This window comes from Hemitrygon akajei, chromosome 2 (genome assembly GCF_048418815.1).
Source record: "Hemitrygon akajei chromosome 2, sHemAka1.3, whole genome shotgun sequence".
Taxonomy (NCBI): Eukaryota; Metazoa; Chordata; class Chondrichthyes; order Myliobatiformes; family Dasyatidae; genus Hemitrygon; species Hemitrygon akajei.
Window position 1 is genome coordinate 114,561,992 of NC_133125.1, and position 23,800 is coordinate 114,585,791.

Sequence of the window (23,800 nt, forward strand, 5' to 3'; positions counted from 1 at the left end):
AAGGGTCTCAGCCTGAAACGTTGGCTATATTCTTTTCCATGGACACTGCTTGGCCTGCTGAGTTCCTCCTTAGCATTTTGTGTGACTGAAATTCTGATATCATTGTTTGTGACTTTGATCTCAAAATGTGGTTTGAATTTGGTGTTCTAGCCAGCAAATTATTTTAACACATACTGCCATTTCATACATTTAACAGAATAAATTTTAGTTTGTAGTGGAGATGTAATGTAGAAACTGGATTTCACACCTATTTTGTACTAATTCAGCACTATGCACACTTAAATGTAAATTTGATTCTCTAACACAATATCATGAATTTTAATTAAAAAAGTACTGTGGAAACAAGTATTTTTGTTCAGGTGTTTAAACCTATAACTGTGCGCTAAAAGTGACATCTTTGGCAGTTGATCAGTCTACTTTAAATAAACATAGTTTCCATCAATTTGTTGTGTAGCAATGTTGAGAATAAGTTCAGATGTTTAAAGTGCACTTCCATAATAACACAATACTTGCAAAACAAACAATGTGCTACCCTAGGGAAGTGCGAGGATACTAGAGAGAGATAATAGGCTTTCAGATTAACTGCGGAGGAGAAGTACTAAGGACTAAATAGCCCAGGATGTCCTCACTAGGTACATGAGGATGATTAGAACATCACTGAAATCAGTTGTAGTAAGCTTTTTCTATAATTGCATTCATGTGTTATGATCAGTGAAGGTGGGCATGCACAGGAGAATGTGAAGGATCATTACTTCCGGTTTAAGGTGTCTCTGACGAAGACATGCTACAGCTTACTGGTAATTCAAAAGCAAAGGAATTTGATTAAAACCATGATTAATAACACCCTTTTAAAAAGTAAATTGTGGTAAACTATCACTGCAAGCAATGAAGAAGCGAGCAAAGGCAAAGTCAATTTGCCAGATGTGCCCTGCTGGTGAGCTGCAAAATCAACACACTTGGAGTTGGAACCATGCTCGTTGGAGTGAACCCAGATGAGATCATGCTGGGTGCAAATCCATTCAAAAATAGTTGTAGTTTATACTCTAAAGTTTTAATTTATATAGTTATGGTCTGATACTGGTATCACACAAATAATAATAGAAGATATGTGCTTGACAACAGAATTACACTGATGGTATGCTGAAGTTCCTTATCCAATTTCCCAATGAGCAGAATTTCACATAAAAATGAACAGTAGAGTGATCTGCCTGATTGAATCGCTTTTAAGCATGATCCTTATTGATTAAAATTGTAGAATATTTATCTTGATTAGCCAAATTGTCACCCTGAAAAAGATCAAGATATTGGCCAACAATCATTTTGAAAGAGTTCTAGAGTGGTTGATACATTGAAACAAAACCCATGTACTTTGTCACAGGAGTCCTACGACTCCTGTTGTGTCTTTACTGATTTGTGTCAGAAAGGTCAGCAAACCATAAATCACCCAACTCCACAGTAAGCTGAATGAAAAGCTGCCACGAAGGTGAAATAATCTACAGGGATGGGGAACTGGATCATCGGCAGCTTCCTCCACAATTCATTCTGCTAATGGAGTTCAGTGTTGTACTTGCCCCATGCTCTACCAAGTGCAGGATTAGCTGTGAGGCTGAGATCATAGCAAGATGTGTATGAAAATAGAAGACTGAAACTAATACTGAGTAATGAAAAATGATTGCAAAAACATTTCACAACTGGGCTACGTGTCTACCAAAACTTAAAGTGTTTGTGTTGCCCTTAAGGCATTCGTTTAGTTTATTATATTTTCACTTTAGTAATTCGTTTGTAATTATTTTCTAGTTATAGTTAAGGTTGTTGAAAGTAAATTCGTTGTCTGTGATGTATCGCGGCATGTGATGACGTCACACCCGGTTTCACCGCGTCCTGTGGGAAAATACCGGTTTGGAGAAACGGGAAGGAGGGGGCTTGTGTGTGCAGGATCAGCGCAAGAAAAGTTTTCTTTCTACGCATTAGAAACATCATAGAAGCAACGCTGTAAGTTTATAAGATAATCGATATGTTGAAGTAAAAATGTTAACGCTGATTCTGTTGAAAGTAATGATGGTTGATAAAGTTTATGTTCTTTGTTATTTAAAGAGTTGCGGATAGTTTGTGTTTAAAGCCAGTCGATGGCGTAGGTAGATTCTGACTGTATGTTGTACTTTAATGTAATATAGTTTGTAGTTTTACTTTTGCAAGTATTTATGATGTAAATGTGATGTCAAGAAGGAAACAAATACTGTATATATTTTGTATTGTTTTATCAACAGTTTTCACCATACGTTAATGTGGAAGAGTGAACAGTAAACGGTTAATCTTACTGTGATCCTGCTTCATTGACTACGGTTTACCTCGGTGTTTAGTTCAGAGTTTTTACACCTGAATGAGAACACTACAGTGTTTCCATTCCAACACCTATGTTTATTTTGCATGTCAGAATAGAAGGCCTTTAATTCATGTTATTGGGATCTTCAACTGTGGTGTGACCCTTATATTTTTCGTGACTGTTCAATGTAGCATGGATTGCAACTTTGATCTCTTATTTATTTAACAAGGGCTGAAGCAAGCATTGTGTGAATCATAAAATCATGAGCTGCAATCCTGATGCTGTCAACAGCTCTCGTAAAACACCTAGTTCATTTTTCTCAAGAGCACAGTTTCATCTGGGAAATAGTCATTGGCATTAAGTACCAGAGCATAAATCATTATTCTATGCAATTGGCACATGGAGTAATTCGATATGGTTTCTGGGCTGTTATGCCTAGTTTTTGTTGGTCTTTAGAATATCAAATGTAAATGCCATTCTGTATTGATGACCAGTTTATTTTTCTGAAAGCAAAATATAAATTGCTCCATTGGTGCTTGACTGTTATTTTAACCAATGAACTGAGAAACTTTCTTTTGTAATTTTCCATTAGAGAAAGGCAACAGAAAGGACACAAATTCAGAGAATTCAAGAATCAAAAGATTCAAGGTTGTTTAATGTCATTTCCAGGACACAATTATTACACCAGATCCAATGCAGCAAACTACAAAACTTAAAAGATAAAAAGCACAATAATAATAAAATAGCACAATAAATATAAATACATAAGATAGGTTATAGATATAGATTTATTATTTGTCCATAAATAGTGTCTCTAGGCACAAGAGTGTTTATACATGATGTTTGTACATAGAAAATAAAAAGATGGTGTTGGTTGGGGGCATGGAGGGGAGGATGAGTGGGTGGACATGTTGATCAGCCTTACTGCTTCAGGGAATGGTCAAGTTTAATTGTCATTCAACCATATATGTGTTCCCATGAATATAGCCAAATGAAACATTGTTACTCTGGGACCACGGTGCAGAACACAGTACTAATTGTCATGCACAGCACAAGGCACATTTAACACATAAGATATCAGTAAAACACAGTCACACAAAAAATGTATATTCCGAGACCCTGAGTCCATGAATGTTGCAGCAGTCTGCAGTCAAACACAATACACCTTGTCCTCTGCTGAGTGAACACTTGGATCAGCTCCAACTGTAACTGTTCTTGAGTTTGGTGGTCCTGGTGTGATTGCTATGTAGCCTCCTCCTTGATGAGAGTAGGACAAACAGTCCATGAGCAGGATGGGTGGGATCTTTCATCGTGTTACTGTCCCTTTTCCGGCATATTTCTGTATGTACATCCCTGATAGTGGGTGGGTTGGTGACAGTGATGCATTGGGCAGTTTTGACTACCCGTTGCAAAACCTTCCTATCTGCCACAGTGCAGTGTCAATTCCAAGCAGTGATGCAGCTTGTTAGGTTGCTCTCGTCTGCGTATCTGTAGAAGGATGAAAGCATGGATGTGCATAGGCCAGCTCTCCCCTGCCTCCTCAGACAGTAAAGGCATTGACGAGCTTCCCTGACTATGCAGGATTTGTTCTAGTTTCATGAGAGCTTGTGTGAGATGTGCAGTCCAAGGAATTTGAAACTGTTCACAGTTCCCACTGCTGTGCTACCGAATAAAAGGGAAGTGTGATTGGTGTGAGTTGTCCTGAAGATAACCATCCCCTTTGTCATTTTGGCATTTAGGAAGAGATTATTTGCCTGGCACCAGGCCTTGTTCTCTTCCACCTCTTCTCTGTAGGTTGTCTCATTGTTGTTGGTGATGAGCTCCACCACAGTCAGTCACATTGTTGGCGAACTTGACAATATGACTGCTCAGGTGTACAGTCATTGAATCATGTCTGAGCAGCATGTACAGCACTGGCTCAGCACACAGCCCTGGGGGGCAGCCGTGTTGAGGATGATCGGAAGGGAGGCTCTGTTGACTATCATTAGGAAGTTCAACACCCAGTTGCAGAGTGATGGATTGAGACCAAATAGTGGGTGTTTGTTCACCAAAGTCTGCAAGACCGTAGAATTGAATGCTGAACTGAAATCAGAAACGGCATTCTGATGTAAGTGCCTTTGTTTTCTAGGTGCGACAGGACCAAGAACATGACAGATGCTGTGGCATCTGTTGTTGAGTGGTTCTGTCAGTAAGTATTTTGGTGAGGGTCCAATGTGGTAGGAATAAAGTTTTTGTTTGTGCCATTATCAGTTGTTCAAAGCACGTTGTGATGATTGGTGTCAGTGCCACTAGGCAGTAGTCATTTTAGTTCTGAAGATGTAGAGTTCTTTGGTGCATGATAGTGGCTGATTTGAAGCATGTGAGGACAGCAGCCTGAACGAGTGAAATGTTGAAGATGTCCATGTAGTAGCCAGTGAACAGGTGTGCACACTCTCTGAGTACTCGGCCTGGGACGTTGTCTGGCCTGGCCGCCTTACGGGGTTGACTCTCTGGAAAGTCCTTCTTGCATCTGCTGCTGTTATGGACAGTGGCTGCTCATCTGGGATGGGGTAACTTTCATGTCCTGTGTTACATTGCATGCCTTGAAGTGTGTTTAAAAGTCATTTAGAGCATCAGGGAGGGAGGCGTCACTGGGATAATAAATGTGTTTTTTCCTTGCATAGTCAGTAATGCGCTTGACATCCAGCCACATACACTGGGGATCTTTATTGGACAGGTGTTCCTGAATTGTTTGTGTGTAGGCAGTCTTAGTCCTCTTGATGCCTAAGATGAGGTTTCTCTTGGCTGCTTTGAGAGCTGTTCTGCCACTGGATTTGAAGACAGTGTCCAGGCTTCTTGAGGGAGATTGCCTCTGCATTCAGCCAGGGCTTCTGGTTGGTACATAGAAAACCAACAACACAATACAGGCCCTTCGGCCCACAAAGTTGTACCGAACATGTCCCTACCTTAGAAATTACTAGAGTTACCCATAGCACTCTATTTTTCTAAGCTCCATGTACCTATCCAAAAGTCTCTTAAAATACCCTATCATTCTGCCTCCACCTCCGTTGCCAGCAGCCCATTCCACGCACTCACCACTGTCCGTGTAAAAAAAAACCTACCCCTGACATCTCCTCTGTACCTACTCCCAAGCACCTTAAACCTGTTCCCTCTTGTGGCAACCATTTCAACCCTGGGAAAAAGCCTCTGACTATCCACACGATCAATGCCTCTCATCATCTTATGCACCTCTATCAGGTCACCTCTCAAACTCCGTTGCTCCAAGGAGAAAAGACCGAGTTCACTGAACCTGCATTCACAAGGCAAGCTCCCCAATCCAGGCAACATCCTTGTAAATCTCCTCTGCACCCTTTCTATGGCTTCCACATCCTTCCTGTAGTGAGGTGACCAGAACTGAATACAGTACTCCAAGTGGGTCTGACCAGGGTCCTATATAGCTGCAACATTACCACTCAGCTCCTAAATTCAATTCCACGATTGATAAAGGCCAATACACCGTACACCTTCTTAACCACAGAGTCAACCAGCGCAGCTGCTTTGAGATGACCATTCCTGAAGAACCAATTTTGTTGACATAGAAGAGCCCAAACATATGAATTTTACTATAAAGACACTTCAACAGTCCTGATGAAGGGCTTAGCCCTAAACCTTGACTGTTTCTTTATTTCCATAGATGATGCCTGACCTGCTGAGTTCTTTTGGCATTTTGTGTGAATTTTATAATAACCTTTATTTGAAGTTTCACTGGGAGAGCAGAAGTTATATGTGTGTCTTGAAGTAAAACTTTGATTTCCTAGATCATGACTCTTAAATGCAGGACCATACTAAAACCTATTCTACATAGCATGTATGAATGTTATCAACCATTCTGTTTATTCAACCCAATATGCAACTATAACACAGGAAGTGAAACCTGTCTTCTAGCAACTGAAGGAGATTTTGCTTTCAGTTCAGCCCCTCCCTCTTGTGTTTATGAATTAATTAAGAAACTTGTTATAATTATGTCCTACAGTACCTTGTAAAAGTATTCAGACCCCAACCCTTTGTTCACTTAAATGGGTCTTACAGCCAGCAATTTTTCATCAATTTAATTGATAAATTTTATTTGTGAATCACACGTAAAGATTTTTCTCCTCATGTATGTGAAAGATGTAAGTAATAAAGTCAATTCAATTCGCTGCTCCTTTTTCACAATACAGCCTTCCAAAACAGGGAAAATTGTAAAGCATGAAAACCTAAAATTTCAGAAACTGAAATGTCTGCTATTCAAAAGTATTCATTCCCCTTTGCCCAGTACTTAATTGAACCACCTTTCACAGCTATTACAGTCTTTTTGGATAAGTCTCTTATTAGCTTTGCAGAACATGATGCAGTAAAATTTGCATGATTGCTCAAGCTGTGCCAGGTTAGTTGAACAGCAGTTTTCGGACAACAATCTTGAGGTCTTGCCAGCTATGTTCAATCAGGGTAAGGTCAGGACTCTGACTGGGCCACTCAAGGACATCAATTTTCTGCATTTGAACCCACTGCATGGTTGCTCTGGTTATGTGCTTTGTGTCGTCGTCTTGCTGAAAGATAAACTTCCTCCTGAGTTGAAGATTTCTGGCAGAGGCTAGCAAGTTATTATCCAGGGTCTCTCTGTATTTAGCAGCATTCATCTTCCCATCAATCCTGACCAGATTTCCAGTTCCTGCTGCTGAAAAGCATCCTCATTGCATGATGTTCCCTTTACCATTCTTTATATTAGGGATGATATTATCTGGCTGATGTGCACTTTAGTTTCACGTTAATACTTAGTGTTGAGGCCAAAAAGTTCCACTTTAGTCTCACCTCACCACAAGACCATATCTTTATGGCATTTTCTAAGTGATGTTTTGCAAGGTATTTACAGGGAAGGATATGCTTTTTTTTTCAGCCAGGGCTCCATCCTTGTCATTCATCCATAAATACTTTTTTCATGCAAAGCCCTTGGGACTGTGGAGCCATGAACTTCATCTCTATTTATAGCCACTGAATTCTGCAGCTTACTCAGAGTGACACTTAGTGTCACAATAGCCTCTATTAAAAGTGCCATTCTTCTCCAGGGACTACCGTTAGAGGGGAGGCCAGACCTAGGCAGGGTGGCTGCGGGTTCATATTTTTTCCACTTTTTCACGATGAACTGCACTGAGCTCCAAGGTATGTTCAATGCCTTAGAGGTGGTTTTGTATTGTCTCAAGGCACTGTATGCTTAGTTAGATTTTCAAGTCCTATATCAGAGAATTGTACACGACAGCCAAGATTTCAATTGAAGTGCAGTATTGAGGGATCACTGTAATGCCTGAGGCATAATCTTCAGATGCCATATAGTCTGATCACTGAAATGAAAGTAAGCAATAATTCAGCACAAGATCTTCATGATAAAGAACAATAAATAATCCTTCATTATGTAAGCAGTGTTCAAACATAAATTAATATCACAGAAACAGATTATCTGGTTATTATCACAAATCTGTTGTGTAACACTTGCTTATCTAACAGTGACTATACAACTCAAAAGTATTTAATTAGGCTTAATTCTATTTTGCTGACCAAATTTGGCAAAGGCATTATGTAAACACAAAACTGCTATTACTTCCATCTTCCTTGGCATAATCTATTGCCTTATAGTTTTGAATCTACAGGGAGCACCCTTTAAAGTGAAAACAGACAGAGCCTTGGTACCAGTGGCTCTTCTAAGTTAATTCCAGGCCTCTACTTCCATTGATCAGGAGAAAACAAAGTTCAGGCCATTGAGAATTTGTGTTATTATTGATGAAGCAACTTTTCTTCAGAATGACATATAAATTTAGTTTTGTTATTGATAACTCAAATGGTTTAATTCAAACAAAATTAAGAGTTTGAATTTTGATTATAGCGGACGTTCTAAAGAAGTAGGTCATGAAACCAGATTAATATTCATTGGATGCAACATTAGAATATAAATTACATTCTAGCTTTTTTGGATTTTTAAGACAATATTACAAAGTCACTTTTATTGCAAGTTTCAATAGCTGAGGGAAGAAAGGACAAATTTTGCTTAAAAATTGGAGAAACTGCAGAGTTCACACCTGGGGCTAAATTTATATGTGTTGAAATGAATGTTTTAAATTATTAATAAAGATCCAGCAATTATTCTGAGTGAAAATGAAAACAGAATGAATGCATCAAATTACACAAATATGATGATCTGTTGTAGTGTGTTAACAAGTGGCAAGAAAATGTTGGAGTATTTGTCCTTCTGGATGTCTGGATACAAGTCTTCTCTGGTCAAAATTCAAGTGATACACTTTTAATATTTTTAATGTAAAAATAAGACAGTATTAAGTTAAACTTATTAAGATGGTAGTATAATACTCCAACTATATTAATCTTCTTGAACAAAGTAATTACAAATCTTACCAGACATTTTCATTTCAACGTTTTAAAATGTGGCTTTATGGCTTTCACAAACAGGTCAAATTATGTAACTGTTTTTTTTAACAAAAGCATTCAATGTCAAAGAATACATACACAATGCTGGAAGAACTCAGCAGGTCAGGCAGCATCTGTGAGAAAAGAGTAGCCAACGTTTCAGGCTGAGACCCTTCATCAGGAATGAGGAGGAAGAGAGGGCCGAAGCCCAGTAATAGAGATGGGAAGGGGGTAGGGCCTAGAGGCGCCAGGTGAAAAACCAATCAGAGGAAAGATAAAGGGGGGAGGGGGAGGGGATAAGCATGCAAGAACTGTAGAGATAAGGAAGCAGAAAGTTGAAAGGGGAGAGAGGCAGAGAGGGACCTGGGATAGGGGAAGGGGGAGGGGGAGGGAATTACCGGAAATTGGAGAATTCAATGTTCACACCCGGTAGATGATGTGTTGCTCCTCCAACCTGAGTTTGGGCTCATCATGGCAGTAGAGGAGGCCATGTATGGACATATCTAGATGGGAATGAGAGGCAGAGTTGAAGTGGGTGGCAACTGGGAGGTCCTGTCTATTGTGACGGACAGAGTGTAGGTGCTCGACGAAGCAGTCCCCCAGTCTGCGTCGGGTCTCACCACTGTAGAGGAGGCCACACCAGGAGTACCGGATGCAATAGATGACTCTAGCAGACTCGCAGGTGAAGTGTTGCCTCACCTGGAAGGACTCTCTGGGGCACAGAATGGTGGTAAGGGGAGAGGTGTGGGGACAGGTGTAGCATTTGCGCTTGCAGGGATAAGTGCCAGGTGGGAGTTCTGTGGGGAGGGACGTGTGGACCAGGTAGTCGCGGAGGGAATGATCCCTGCGAAAAACTGAGAGGGGTAGGGGGGGAAAGATGTGCTTGGTGGTGGGGTTTTCAATGTCAAAGTCATCTGCAAAGCAGTTTCCATATAAAAGAGGCAACCTCAGAAAAAATAATCATTAAGTATATTGGGTACTTAGTTATCTAACCACGTGGTAATCTAGCATTTGCTGAATTTTGGCACCCTGAGGCCTGTGTCAACTATAGATCACGGCACTGTATATACCTAGCATGATCCACAATTTTATTGTTGGGATGAGAATAACTAGTTAACACCAGTTTTGGGAGTTCTGAAGTGGCTAATTTGTACAGCAGACTTTTTGACAAACAAAGCAGATGAGTGGGAGGCTGTCTAACTCCTATTGCTGCTGTGACAGGTGTTACGGATTCAGTCAACAATAAATATATGAGTTAGGCAAGGGTTTTTATAACAAATAACACATTTATTAAACACTGAAAACAAACCCCGCAAAAGTAAACAAAACACTAACGTAACCGGAAATCAGCTGCTGTGTGGCAGCTTAAACAGTTCTTAAAGTAATGAAGCTTAAACAGTTCTTAAAGCGATGTTGCAAAAACAGTTCTTCAAAGTAGTATTGCCAAAAGTTCAGAATGCTCACAGTCCATTTAAGAGAGAGACTTTTTAAGACGATTTAAATTCTCTTTCACGTCGTGTTGCTTCGGTTCCCAAGATCAAACTTTTCCCACGAAGAATTTACGTACCGAAACGAAACGGCTTAAAGGCACTGACCTTTCCTTTACAGAACTATTCCCAATCCTTTCTGCTATTTCGCAGGGATTAACACGAGAACAGTCAACGAATTCCTTCCGAATAAGGATCAAACAAGGTCGAACCTGTTTCACCGTCGAAATCAATTCTCCTCGATCTTTAACTCCCGAACTCCGATCTTCACTCTCCACTGATTCTCAACTAGCAGTATTGTAAAGAAACTGCTAGCAATGACCTTTTAAACTTTAGGCATTAGATAAAACTTCATCTTTCAACTAAACTGTGTCATAACATTAAATGACGCAGTGGCATGAAGTCAACATGGCAAATCCAGCCACGAACTGCCCCTCCTCACAGGGAGAGGTCCTCCTTTTATCCCCTGTAAAAAAAAACCTGTCACATGACCTCTACTGGCGGGAAAATGACGTCACTCCACCATCACAAGACCATTACCTCAAGTCCAGTATAGCTTCAACCCCAGTCACGTGACAAGTACACCACTGTCATGTCACGGGTACGTAACACCTCCCTCCAAAAAAAACATTTTTGGTCTGTCAAGAACTAAAATTTTAACATTTACAAGAAAAACAAATGTATAAATTTTATAACATACACAATATACAATACAGTATCATCATAACATCTTACAACTCACAATACAGTAGGAGTGTTACAATTGAAAAAAAACCACTATAAAAAAAAATTACATTGTACATTCAACATCGAGATAGACAATCAGCAACTACATTATCTTTACTTTTAGTATGAGTTATCACAATATTATACTCTTGTAACATCAAACTCCAATTTAATAATCTTCTGTTTTTGTTTTTCATCTTACTCAAAAAAACTAACGGATTATGATCAATGTAAACAATAAGTGGTTTTTGAGTTGTACCAACATATACCTCAAAATATTCTAAAGCTAAAACAAGAGATAATAATTCTTTCTCTATTGTCGAATAGTTTCTTTGATGCTTATTAAATTTCTTAGAAAAGTAAGCTACTGGATGATTGACCTCATCACCCTCATTCCTTTGCATCAATACTGCTCCTGCAGCCTCATCACTAGCATCTACAGCTAATGAAAAAGGTTTTTCAAAGTCAGGTGCCTTAAGCACAGGTTGTTGACATATCATTGTTTTCAATTTTTCAAATGCTTCTTGAGAAGGCGCTGTCCACACAAACTTCACATTCTTCTGCAAAAGGTTAGTTAATGGAAGGGCAACATTAGCAAAATTCTTACAAAATTTTCGATAATGTCCTACCATTCCCAAGAATCTTCTGAGAGTTTTTTCCCCAGTTGGAGTGGGAATCTCTAAAATTGCCCGAACTTTTGCCTGAACAGGAGATACCTTACCTTGACCCACAACATAACCAAGGTAAGTCACAGTGGCATGTCCAAATTCACTCTTAGCTAAATCAATAGTTAAGTTAGCTTTTGAAAGCCTTTCAAACAATTTCTCCACCGCAATAATGTGTGCTTCCCAAGTATCATTTCCTGTCACTAAATCATCAATATAAGCATCAGTATCTTTCAATCCCTGAATCACAGAGTTAATCATCCTCTGGAAAGTACCTGGGGCATTCTTCATCCCAAATGGAAGAACATTATATTCATATAGCCCAGATGGAGTTACAAATGCAGAAATCTGTCTACCTCTGTCCGTTAATGGAACACACCAATACCCTTTCAATAAATCAATCTTTGTAAGGAACTTTGCTTTTCCAACTTTATCTACACAATCATCTACTCTAGGAATTGGATATGCATCTGATTTCGTTACAGCATTCACCTTCCTATAGTCCGTACAAAACCTAATACTACTATCTGGTTTTGGCACCATAACACAGGGTGAACACCAATTTGAGTTAGAATGTCTAATAATATCATTCTCTAACATATATTTAATTTCTTTCTCAGCAAGTTCACATTTTTCTATGTTCATCCTATATGGGTGTTGTTTGATAGGTTTGGCATCTCCAACATCTACATCATGTGAAGCTATAGTAGTCCTTCTCAGAACATCTGGAAACAAATCCTTATATTTAAAAATTAATTCCTTCATCTGTTGTTTCTGCTCTAGCTGTAAATGTGCTAGTTTCTCATCAATATTTTCCAGAATGGTTGAATTTGGTAACCTAACAGAAACAATGTTGGATTTAGAATGAAATTCAGATGAATCATCTATCATATTCCTATTTACATCAAACTCATTCTCACTAACCACAACAGTCACAGTATCAGATTGTTTCTCATAATATGGTTTTATCATATTTATATGGCAAAGTTGTGTTGACCTTCTACGATCTGGAGTTTTTATCATGTAATCCACATCATTGACTTTAGACACTATTTCATAAGGACCATGAAATCTAGCTTGTAAAGGATTCGTTTGCACTGGGAAAAGAACCAACACCTTATCTCCAGGCTTAAACATCCTCATCCTAGCTTCTTTATCATACCAAGTTTTCATTTTCTCCTGAGCCAATTTTAAATTTTCCTTGGCTAAGCTACAAGCTTTATGTAACCTGTCCTTAAATTTCAAAACATAGTCCAACAAATTAGTTTGTATTTCCTTACTAATCCACTGTTCTTTTAATAAAGCTAAAGGTCCTCTAACTCTATGCCCAAACACAAGTTCAAATGGACTAAAACCTAAAGATTCTTGTACCGATTCCCTTACTGCAAATAAAAGTAAGTTTATACCCTCATACCAGTCACTTTCATTTTCCACACAATATGTCCTAATCATATTCTTGAGGGTAGAATGAAACCTCTCCAAGGCACCTTGCGATTCCGGATGGTATGCAGATGAAATGATTTGCTTAGCTCCCAATTTATAAACTATCTGTTGAAACAATCCAGACTTAAAATTACTGCCTTGATCAGTTTGTATTTCCTTAGGTAATCCAAAATAAGTAAAAAATTTCATAAGAGCCTTTGTCACAGTTTTAGCTTTTATATTCCTAAGTGGTACTGCCTCTGGAAACCTAGACGAAGTACGCATGATAGTCAACAAATACTGATAACCAGTTTTTGTCTTTGGTAATGGACCAACACAATCTACAATAACTTTAGAAAATGGTTCACCAAATGCTGGAATAGGTTGTAATGGAGCTACTGGTGTAACTTGATTTGGTTTACCCACAATTTGACAAGTATGGCACATTTTACAAAACATCGCCACATCTTTTCTTAGACCAGGCCAGTAAAAATGTTTTAAAATCTTGTCCACAGTTTTCCTTACCCCTTGATGTCCACCTAAAGGCACACTATGAGCTAAAGTCAAAATCTCATTTCGATAAACTTTAGGGACAACTACCTGGTAAACAATATTCCATTCCTCACTTGCAGGAATTGTAGGTGACCTCCACTTCCTCATCAGCACTCTTTTTTCCACATAATATCCTATTGGCACCTTCTCAATTTCACTATCTAGTAAAGCTTGTTCTCTTAATTTTATAATCTCAGGGTCTCTATTCTGCTCTACTTTCATCTCCTTCCGAGACAGAGATAAATCTTCATAGTCAGACTTACTCCAAGAATCTTGTTCAAACAACGAAGGTAAGAAAGTCTCTGACACATTCTCAAAACTCGAATCCTGAGTTGAACAGTCATGAGTAACAACCTCATTCTGCGCATCAATCTTTTTAGCCATAGCTCTAGTCACAACACAGGAAGAATCTGTGTTAGAATTCATCTCTGGTTCCTTAGACTCCATTGTCAAATGCACTTCAGGAAAAACTTGTCCACCTGCCAAGTCATTACCTAACAATAAAGAAATACCCTTCACAGGTAAGCTATGCTGTAATCCTACTTTAACAAATCCTGTAACTAACCCTGACTTTAAATTTACTTTATGTAAATGTACAGGCATAAAATCACTCCCAACACCTCTTATGTAATTTACCTCACCAGAATCAGACTCTTCATTAAACTTCAATACACTGTCTAACATCAGTGATTGAGAAGCTCCAGTATCCCTAAGGATTTTTATTGGCACCAGAGTAGATCCTTCTTTCAAGGATACAAACCCTTCAGATATAAAAATGATCATATCCCTTTTTAACTTGGTCAGACTCTAACAAAACCTCATTTGTGTTTATCGAACCCTGTAATTTTACAGGTGCTTCAGTATGTTGCACACAAGCATCTGGAACTGCTTCCTTCTCTTTCTTTTTCAATCTGAAACAGTTAGCTATTACATGACCAGGTTTCCTACAATAGTTACAAATAAGACCAAACTGTCTTTACTTCACAGGTTTACCTTCCTCCTTACCTTTCTCATTAACTTCTGATTTAATTTCTGATTTACCTTGAGTCTCCATGTTATTTTTCCTCTTAAAAATTCTGCCCTGAGGAAATTTATTCTTATGGATTAAAACATACTCATCAGCTAATCTAGCACAGTCCTGCAATTTATCAGTATCCCTCTCATTTAAGTAGGTCCTTACTTCAACAGGAATGCTTCTTTTAAATTCCTCCATTAAAATCAGCTCTTTCAATGTACCATAGTCCTCATTTACATTTTTAGAAGAAATCCATCTCTCAAAACACACAGCTTTATCATAGGCAAATTCCACATAAGTCTTTTCCACAGACTTCTTCAAACTTCTGAATCTTTCTCTATACGCTTCTGGGACCAATTTGTATGACTTTAAAATATGCATTTTCACAATATCATAATCAAGTGCTTGCGCAGCAGTTAAAACTGTATAAACTTGTTGTGCTTTACCTTTAATTACACTCTGTAACAACACTGACCATTTATCTTTCGACCACTCTGACATCCGAGCAATTGTTTCAAAATGTTGGAAATATCTTTCCACTTCTGTTTCACTAAATGGAGGGACCAATTTAATTTCTTGACTAGCAACAAACGGCTTTCTAGAACCAGAAGACTGATTCCCAGACCTTAATTCAGCCATTGCATAATCAAATTCCCTTTTTTTCTGATCAACTTCTAACCTACAACGCTTCAACTTCATTTGTTCGATTTGCAACTGCATCTCCAGATTACTTATTGGAAACAACTCTAAAATTGATTCATCAAAAACACCCAAATCCACACAGTGTGACGCGATCTTTCTCTGTATTACAGCCTTTGATGTAGTCTTCAAAATACCTTTAAGTTGCAATCTACTAGCCATCTCAGACACCTCAGTTTTTGTCGCCTTCACTAACAACTCCGCGCCAGGCGAAACCAGAAACTCATCAATATTCATTGTTGCCGAATACCACACACAAGCCAATCAAACAAAAGAATCGAGTATTCCCCTTTTCCAAAACACCGATTCAAAAGTTAACAAGCATTTAAACTCAAATGATCCAATCCGGACGCAGCCCCCATATTTATGTTACGGATTCAGGCAACAATAAATATATGAATTAGGCAGGGGTTTTTATAACAAATAACACGTTTATTAAACACTGAAAACAAACCCCGCAAAAGTAAACAAAACACTAACGTAACCGGAAATCAGCTGCTATGCGGCAGCTTAAACAGTTCTTAAAGTAATGAAGCTTAAACAGTTCTTAAAGCGATGTTGCAAAAACAGTTCTTCAAAGTAGTATTGCCAAAAGTTCAGAATGCTCACAGTCCATTTAAGGGAGAGACTTTTTAAGACGATTTAAATTCTCTTTCACGTCGTGTTGCTTCGGTTCCCAAGATCGAACTTTTCCCACGAAGAATTTACGTACCGAAACGAAACGGCTTAAAGGCACTGACCTTTCCTTTACCGAACTATTCCCAATCCTTTCTGCTATTTCACAGGGATTAACACGAGAACAGTCAACGAATTCCTTCCGAATAAGGATCAAACAAGGTCGAACCTGTTTCACCGTCAAAATCGATTCTCCTCGATCTTTAACTCCCGAACTGCGATCTTCACTCTCCACTGATTCTCAACTAGCAGTATTGTAAAGAAACTGCTGGCAATGACCTTTTAAACTTTAGGCATTAGATAAAACTTCATCTTTCAACTAAACTGCGTCATAACATTAAATCACGCAGTGGCATGAAGTCAACATGGCAAATCCAGCCACGAACTGCCCCTCCTCACAGGGAGAGGTCCTCCTTTTATACCCTGTAAAAAAAAACTGTCACATGACCTCTACTGGCGAGAAAATGACGTCACTCCACCATCACAAGACCATTACCTCAAGTCCAGTATAGCTTCAACCCCAGTCACGTGACAAGTACACCACTGTCATGTCACGGGTACGTAACATAGGGCTTTTGGGTGTTCCTCTGCCTGGCCTTGAGACTGTCAATATGAATTCTTCTCCACTCTGACTGGTCATGAGCCAGAAGTTCCCAAGTGTCAGTGGGAATATTACAGTTCTTTGAGGTGGCTTTGTTGCAGAGGCTTGATTTTCTTTCTCTGCTCACCAAATGCATGCTTCCCATAGTGGGACATGGAATAGAGTGTCTGCTTCTGGTGCATTGTGTCAGAAATGGGGAAGATGTAATCACATATTGGAGCTAACAGCCTGAACAAAGTCTTTGGTCTTATGGATGTTCAGTGTAAGGCCTGTGTTTTCATATGCTTCCGTGAATAAGGGGAGATTGTCCTTCAGCTGGGCCTTTAATCATGCACTATCACAATTGTCATCTGCATTCTGAAGCTACACAACTAAGCTTTGAATGGACTTGATATTAACATTGTAGTTGAAGAGCTTCCCTTTAATCAGCACCAAGCTCATGGAAAAATCAGTTGGAAGTGAGGTCCAACATTATGTTTTACCTTCAAGGGCCTGAAAACGATTTCATTTCCAATGAATAATGTTGCAGGGTCTAACCAAGGATGCCTTGTATTTACAGTTGCTTAGCTCCTTGACCTTTTGGTTATTCATCTCTGACCTGTCCAGCTGCTTCTTGGAACAGCGTCTCTTCACAGCTGCCAGGCTCTCTGTGGTTCCCAGAGAATGTCATTTGAAAGGCTGTTTGAGGAAAACTGTCTTAGTGAGGTCTTTGAGAGCTACATCGCTGGTCATCTTGCAGCACCGCTTCTTTGACATTGAAATTTTGGACCCAGATTGATGGATATAGTAGAATGGACCAGCTACTGCCAAGTCCAGCAGACACTGGGTTTGTCATACCCATCTGATGCGAATGTCTTTATGGATGATGTGAATGTCCTTGCTACAAGTGCCAGTGCTTGGGCTGGTGGCATACTCATGATGATTTGTACTTGCCTCTCTGGTGCATCAGTATGATCATTATTATAAGGTCCTGATTATACTGCCAGGAGAAGAAGGTTATTGAGGTTACCCTTTCCTACACCTAACTTGCCAATCACACCTATCAAGAGGGTTGCCTCCCTTCCCACTGTGGTACTGAAAATGCTCAAGAGGATCATTTTTTCTCTCTTTGTGTTTCAGACCAGGATATTTTCAAGGTCGGAGTTAAAGCTTTCCTTGGCCTCATTATAGGCTTCCAGAGTTGGGATGCGTGTTCTGATCACTACAGTGTTCTGGTTCCATGTTAGACTGAGACAAACAACCATTATGTGTTTACTTACTCCACTGAGGAAGTAACTGTAATGTGAATTGAGCTCTTTTTTTCTGGTAAACTGTACACCTTGTAGGCAGTATCCTTCTTCAGCTTGGTGTTCTTTGAATGGGCCATCTCATGCATGACAGGTCTCACCCAATGTGGTAATAGACAGTGTGTCTGAGTACCAGAGCTATGAATAGTTTGTTACTATTCCAATTGTCCATGGAGATTCTGATATTCCAAGTCTCAATCTTCATTCCATGGAATGTGAGTTGTCATTGTGTGTTTGATCTTCGTGTGCAGCAGGCTTAGGGGCAATGTAGGACCTGACTCAGTAGCAAGGCAAAGAGATTGATGGACATCAGGATCCACTGCATGAGTAATAATTCCTATGCATAGAATAAGGAGGAGATTAGGTAGTTTGCTCTCTAAAAAGAATTGTTCAGTAGTACTCTGGATTCTTCCAAGATGAGGCATAACCTGATTACAACGTTCGAGCCCAGGCACTATATAAAACTGGATTAGTATTCCAAAATGCCTTCATCCAGCATAAAGTGATCCAGCCAAGAGGCAGGAAAAGCAGATGCATTGAACTGAATCAATGCAGCAAATGTGTACTGCAGGCTGATCTCTGCAAAATCCAAGCCATCCTTCCACCGACAAAATGCCAAGGCCTGCAAGTGAATCATTTGGCAGTCCAGGTGCTTGATGTTTGTTTGACAGGCCAATTAATAATTACCTGCTTCTCCAGATGATTTGAAAGTAGCTAATAACATAATGCTTTCAATATCATTCTGATATCCAGAAATATGCCCAAACTTATCATCATTAATTTTGAAGCAGGCTCTCATTTTCATTAGACCGTTAGAAATGTGGACAATAACCAAAGAAAAAAACTGGCTGAAGTTGCTTTGCATTTTACAGAAAGGGTGTTTATTAGATGCATCAAAAATCAAACTTACAAAAGTTAGTGAAAATCATGAAAAGTGCCAATATTTACTAAATTATATCTACAAGAAAACACAATAATAGCTCTCTCTCTCACTCACAGACTGTGATGAAGTCCTTTAATTAGGCACTAGGGCATACCATCTTTAATTACCAACAAAGTTAACAAGACCACACATAAATGAGAATATATTACACCCTCAATGTAGTTACAATACATATTACAAAATAAAGAGAAGTATCTCCCATAAATACAGTATACAAACAACATATGCACATTTACATATCTCTATTACTAAAGAAATGGAATATTCCACCATGTATGGCAGAAAAGGCTCCATAAAGACAACCCAAGTGGATCAGCTCAGTTCAGGACCCAGCAGATGCCATGGGACTGCCAGGAAATGACAGCATTAAACAGCAGAGCACTTAACACAACAGCACACTTACAGTTAAGTACAAATAAAGAATGAAACTAAACTAAACTTTGGTGTCTGACGCTGAGTGGAGGGAAAGCAATGAGTTATTTATGAGACAATACTGGGGAAGACATTATAGTGCACACAATCACCACAACAACATCAGAATGACAAGTGAACAACATCAGAACAACATCAGAGTGAACGCCCGTAACAGGAGTGTGGTTACCGAGTGATCAACAGATCAATATGTAGTGTTAAGGGGAGGATCATTGCTCTAGAAAAATATAGATCCATACATTACAACCCCAGCCATTATCAATACTCTTCAGAGAGTGTTTGGCTGGTGTTAGTGACTACATTATCAGATTTGTGATATGCACCAGCTTCATGCGAATCTGATCGAGGAGAAGAAGGGCAAAGCAGGTGCTACACCTTGCTCAAGGGTGACATGCAGACCTGCAGGCTAGGGGAGGGAAGAAGCACCGTACCCCTCCTTTGGTAGAGACCATATTTCCACCTCAGTACCTTGACTGTTCACTTAAAGCTACTTATTTTGAAAGCTCCCATTGCTGATATAGATGTTTGACTCCTTGTTTATACTAAGAAGGTTCTGATAGTGTAGAGCCCTCCCTTTCCTGACAGTGAGTTCATTTGAATGCAGTCAATGTAAGGAATAAGTCCTCAACCTGAAGTGATTTCAGGAAATCAGCCAATGGAAAAACAGTAAGTGGAATACTTTTCAATATTTTTTTATTTTCACTTTTTTAAATTGTTTTAGTTTGTGAAATTTTACTTTTTAGCTTTTCCAACAATAGATTTTGTTGACATTTACAGTCAATATTGCTGTTTTTTTATGAATCTGGGGGCAGAGATTCAAAAGCTGTCAAAGACTGTTCGGGCCTCTAGAGGCACAGTTCACTTTGTATGAGCATTACTTTTTATATGTAAGCTGTTTTTTATTTCATTTCCTGAACAGGTTCATTTTTTTTTCTCTGAGAAGCACACAAAGGAAAGACATATACAAATCGTTTATAGTACATCTTTACCCACTTGTCATTTGCCCTAGAAAGAGCAACCTGTAAGTCTTAAACTTTTGATAATATTGATGCCAGCGAGCAACATGATCTAGGGAAACATGCTGCAGATGGTTCATGAAAGTACTTCTTTCAATTCCTTTATGTCATCTTTTTCTTTCAAATGCGGTTCTGCTACCATTGGAGCCTGTGATCTACGTTTTGGTAGTGTGTGCTTGGGCCGATTGAGCGATCTGGTGTTTTGCTGCCTCTGAGGCTGTTTGATGAAGTTTTGGGTAAAGAGTGCGGCCTGGAGATAAATCCATGATCGACTCCATTTCTCGCCGAGGAAGATTGAAATCATCGAGGCATGAGCAGTGGCAGCTTCTCGCTCACTGCTTGCAGAGGAAGATCCCTACATTAAAATAGACACTCTCTCCCTGTCACTCAGTGCTGCTGGAGGATTATGCTGGAATCCCGGGTCATGTGCAGAGTTTGATCAACATGGTTTGTGGATTGGACTCTGTACTACAGGTGTTTCTAGTTTCTGCTTGCTCCTTTTTTGTTGCTATTTTGGGCGATTTTGATTGAGGCAGCCTGCAGATAATGAATGGCACAGAGATTGATTGAAATGAACGGAGCTGAACTGAATATGCCTGGACTGTCTTTGATTTTGTTTATGTCCTGTGTTTGTTGCTCATTTTCTTTTTTTTCTTGGTCAGTTGTGCGATTTGTTTTTTGTGTGTGTGTGTGTGGGTGGGGGGGGGGGGGTGTGGATTGGTTGAGATTTTGCTTTGACAGGATTCCAGGGTTTATGTTTTGTGTCTGTCTGCAGGAAGATGAATTTCAGGATTGTACACTGCATACATACTTTGATAATAAATGTACTCTGAATCTTTAAATGTTTAATAGATATATTTTGAAAGAAGTATCATGTTTAAGTTTACGCCACAGGTTTGCTCTTGCGCACACTGCATAGTTATGGAGTTTTGCATGTGTGTACACCAGGGGTGGCCAACCTTTTACATTCCATGTGTCAATTTTTTCACGCATGAGTTGAGATGTGCCATGCAACTCTTGTACCCCCATTCAGTTCCTGTAAAAATATGTTAATATAGACATATTTAGCATTTTGCATGATATATTGATTTAATATAAAAACAAGATAAATGTTACTTACCTTAATGAGAATTTTAACAAATTTATTTTGTCTTCTTTTGATTTCTTCCTTTTTCTTAATTATATATTCTTTCTGTAACTCAGACCCAAGCACTAGCTTCAGTTTTCCTTCTATTTCAGACTGATGTTGTGTTTTATAGTGTCTATTAAGATCTTGTCTTCTATTATATGAGAAAGTGTTTTCACAAACAATAGACAATGGTTTTCCTGACGGACCCACTATAAATAAGAACTCATTTTCCCACTGTTCATTGAATTCACGCTTACTACCACTTTCTGCTTTTCCTTTGCTCATTTTCTTTTGCACTGTGTTGGGTAACTGAATGTAAAAACAAGGCTTAATTACAAAAGTAATTAAAAGTACAAAACTGCAGATGTTCACAAAGGACGAACAAAGCACAACTCCGTAGCGCACGAGTGTCAATTGTAAACTGACTGTCAAAAACTTTCCAACACACCGCTGGTGCAGATGCCTGGCACCTCAGGATCAAACAAATATCAAACATGTATTGAACAGTTATGGAACGACTGCAGAACAAAAGTCCTTCTTTCCTAGTTTGACTCATTGAATATTTTTTTAAAATTGAAAACAGATTAATATGAAAGAAGATAACATTTGCCAAAAGATGTGCACGAAATAATAAAATCACTAAAAATAATCGCTAAGTTTTAGATTTATTCTCAGTAAAACCCCTTTATAGCTCTAAGCTACTTGAATTCCTGTTATAGATTCTTTTTCTACAAATCGGTTTTTGGTTAAGACTTTTTGCATGAGTAGGCTTACTTTTTTATTATTATCACTGGGGTGCAATGCACTACTTCTGATCATCCAATGCACCAATTCTGGCGCATGCGCCTTAGGTTGGTCATCCCTGGCGTACGCCATCCATGCACATAAGGTCGGCCCAGTGCACCTTGTGCCGAATGACTGGATCTGGGTTGGGTCATAATTAGAGAAGTTTGCCTCAGCTCACTGCTAGCACATTTTCAGACAAATGTCCTGGAGAGCAGACACTCAAGCCATTTCAGACCCTGTGAGAGTAGAAACTGATTGAAAGAGAAGATTGTAGGTAAGCAAACCAAGCACCCTGATATACTTACCCCCGCTCAACCAGATTTAGACAAGCTGGTCTTCTGTCACTCGGAAGATGTTTATAAAGTGGGACCTTCCATCGAAGCGAGGAATTCCTTTGAATCATGAAAAAGTAGTTTAGCAAAGACAAGTCAAACAGATGGATGGCTCCCCTTCCTTCCACAACTCCTACTAAACAACACACAGCAGGTGCTTAGTTGACCCATGTCCCATATTGAGCAGAAAATGATAAAATGAAAGATTGTTATGTGGAGTTCATGGAGAGACTCTTCAGGAAGAATCATGCTGACCTAACTCCTCCACCAGATTATAGCAGAGAAAACTGATATTTTCCCATCTTTGGGTTTCCACCCCCAGAACTCAGAAATAATATGAATTGTCTTTGATTCAGGTGTACAGTTAGTTCAAAGGCGTATCACTGAACAATGTGCTCTTGTGAGATCCAGACCCTGATAACAGTCGGTTCATGGTCCTCATGTACTTCAACACTGATTCCGTCTCAGTGATAGCAGCCGTTGAACAAATGTTCCACAGCTTCCTGGTGAGAGAGAATCATCGAGACTACCTCATATTCTTGTGGTTTCTTGATCACCAACTAGCCAATGAAGTTCTGGTGTACCACATGAGAGTTCATGTTTTTGTTAATTGCCCCTCACCAGCTATGGCAATCTACGGCCTTAAGAGGACAGCTATCAAGGGGGGAGAAAGAGTTCAGAGCTATATAAGAAGGAATTTCTATGTTGGTGATGGCCTTGAATTATTTTCTACTAAAGAAGAAGCAGTCAGTATACTGAAATTAGTGCAAGACATGTTGGTGCAGTCTAATCTCAAATTGCATAAGACTGCACCCAACAGTGTTTCCCATCTAAAGATGTGGACAAATGTCTGCAGAATTTGCCAACACACACAAAATGTTGGAGGAACTCAGCAAGCCAGGCAACATCTATGAAAATGAGTAATTAGTCGACGTTTCATGCTGAGACCCTTCATCAGGTCCTGAAATGTTGACTGTACTATTTTTCTTAGTTGCTGCCTGGCCTGCTGAGTTCCTCCAGCATTTCGTGTGTGTTCCTCAGATTTCCAGCATCTGCAAATTTTTTCTCGTTAGAGAATCTTGATCTTGGACAGATTCAGAATCAGAATCAGAATCAGGTTTGATATCAATGGCATCTGTTATGAAAATTGTTGTTTATGGCAGCAGTACATTGCAATACATAATAATAACTATAAATTAAAATAAGTATATATAAATAACATTAAATTAAGTAAGTAGAGATTAAAGAGAGAGAAAAAAAACGGAGGTAGTCATTGTCC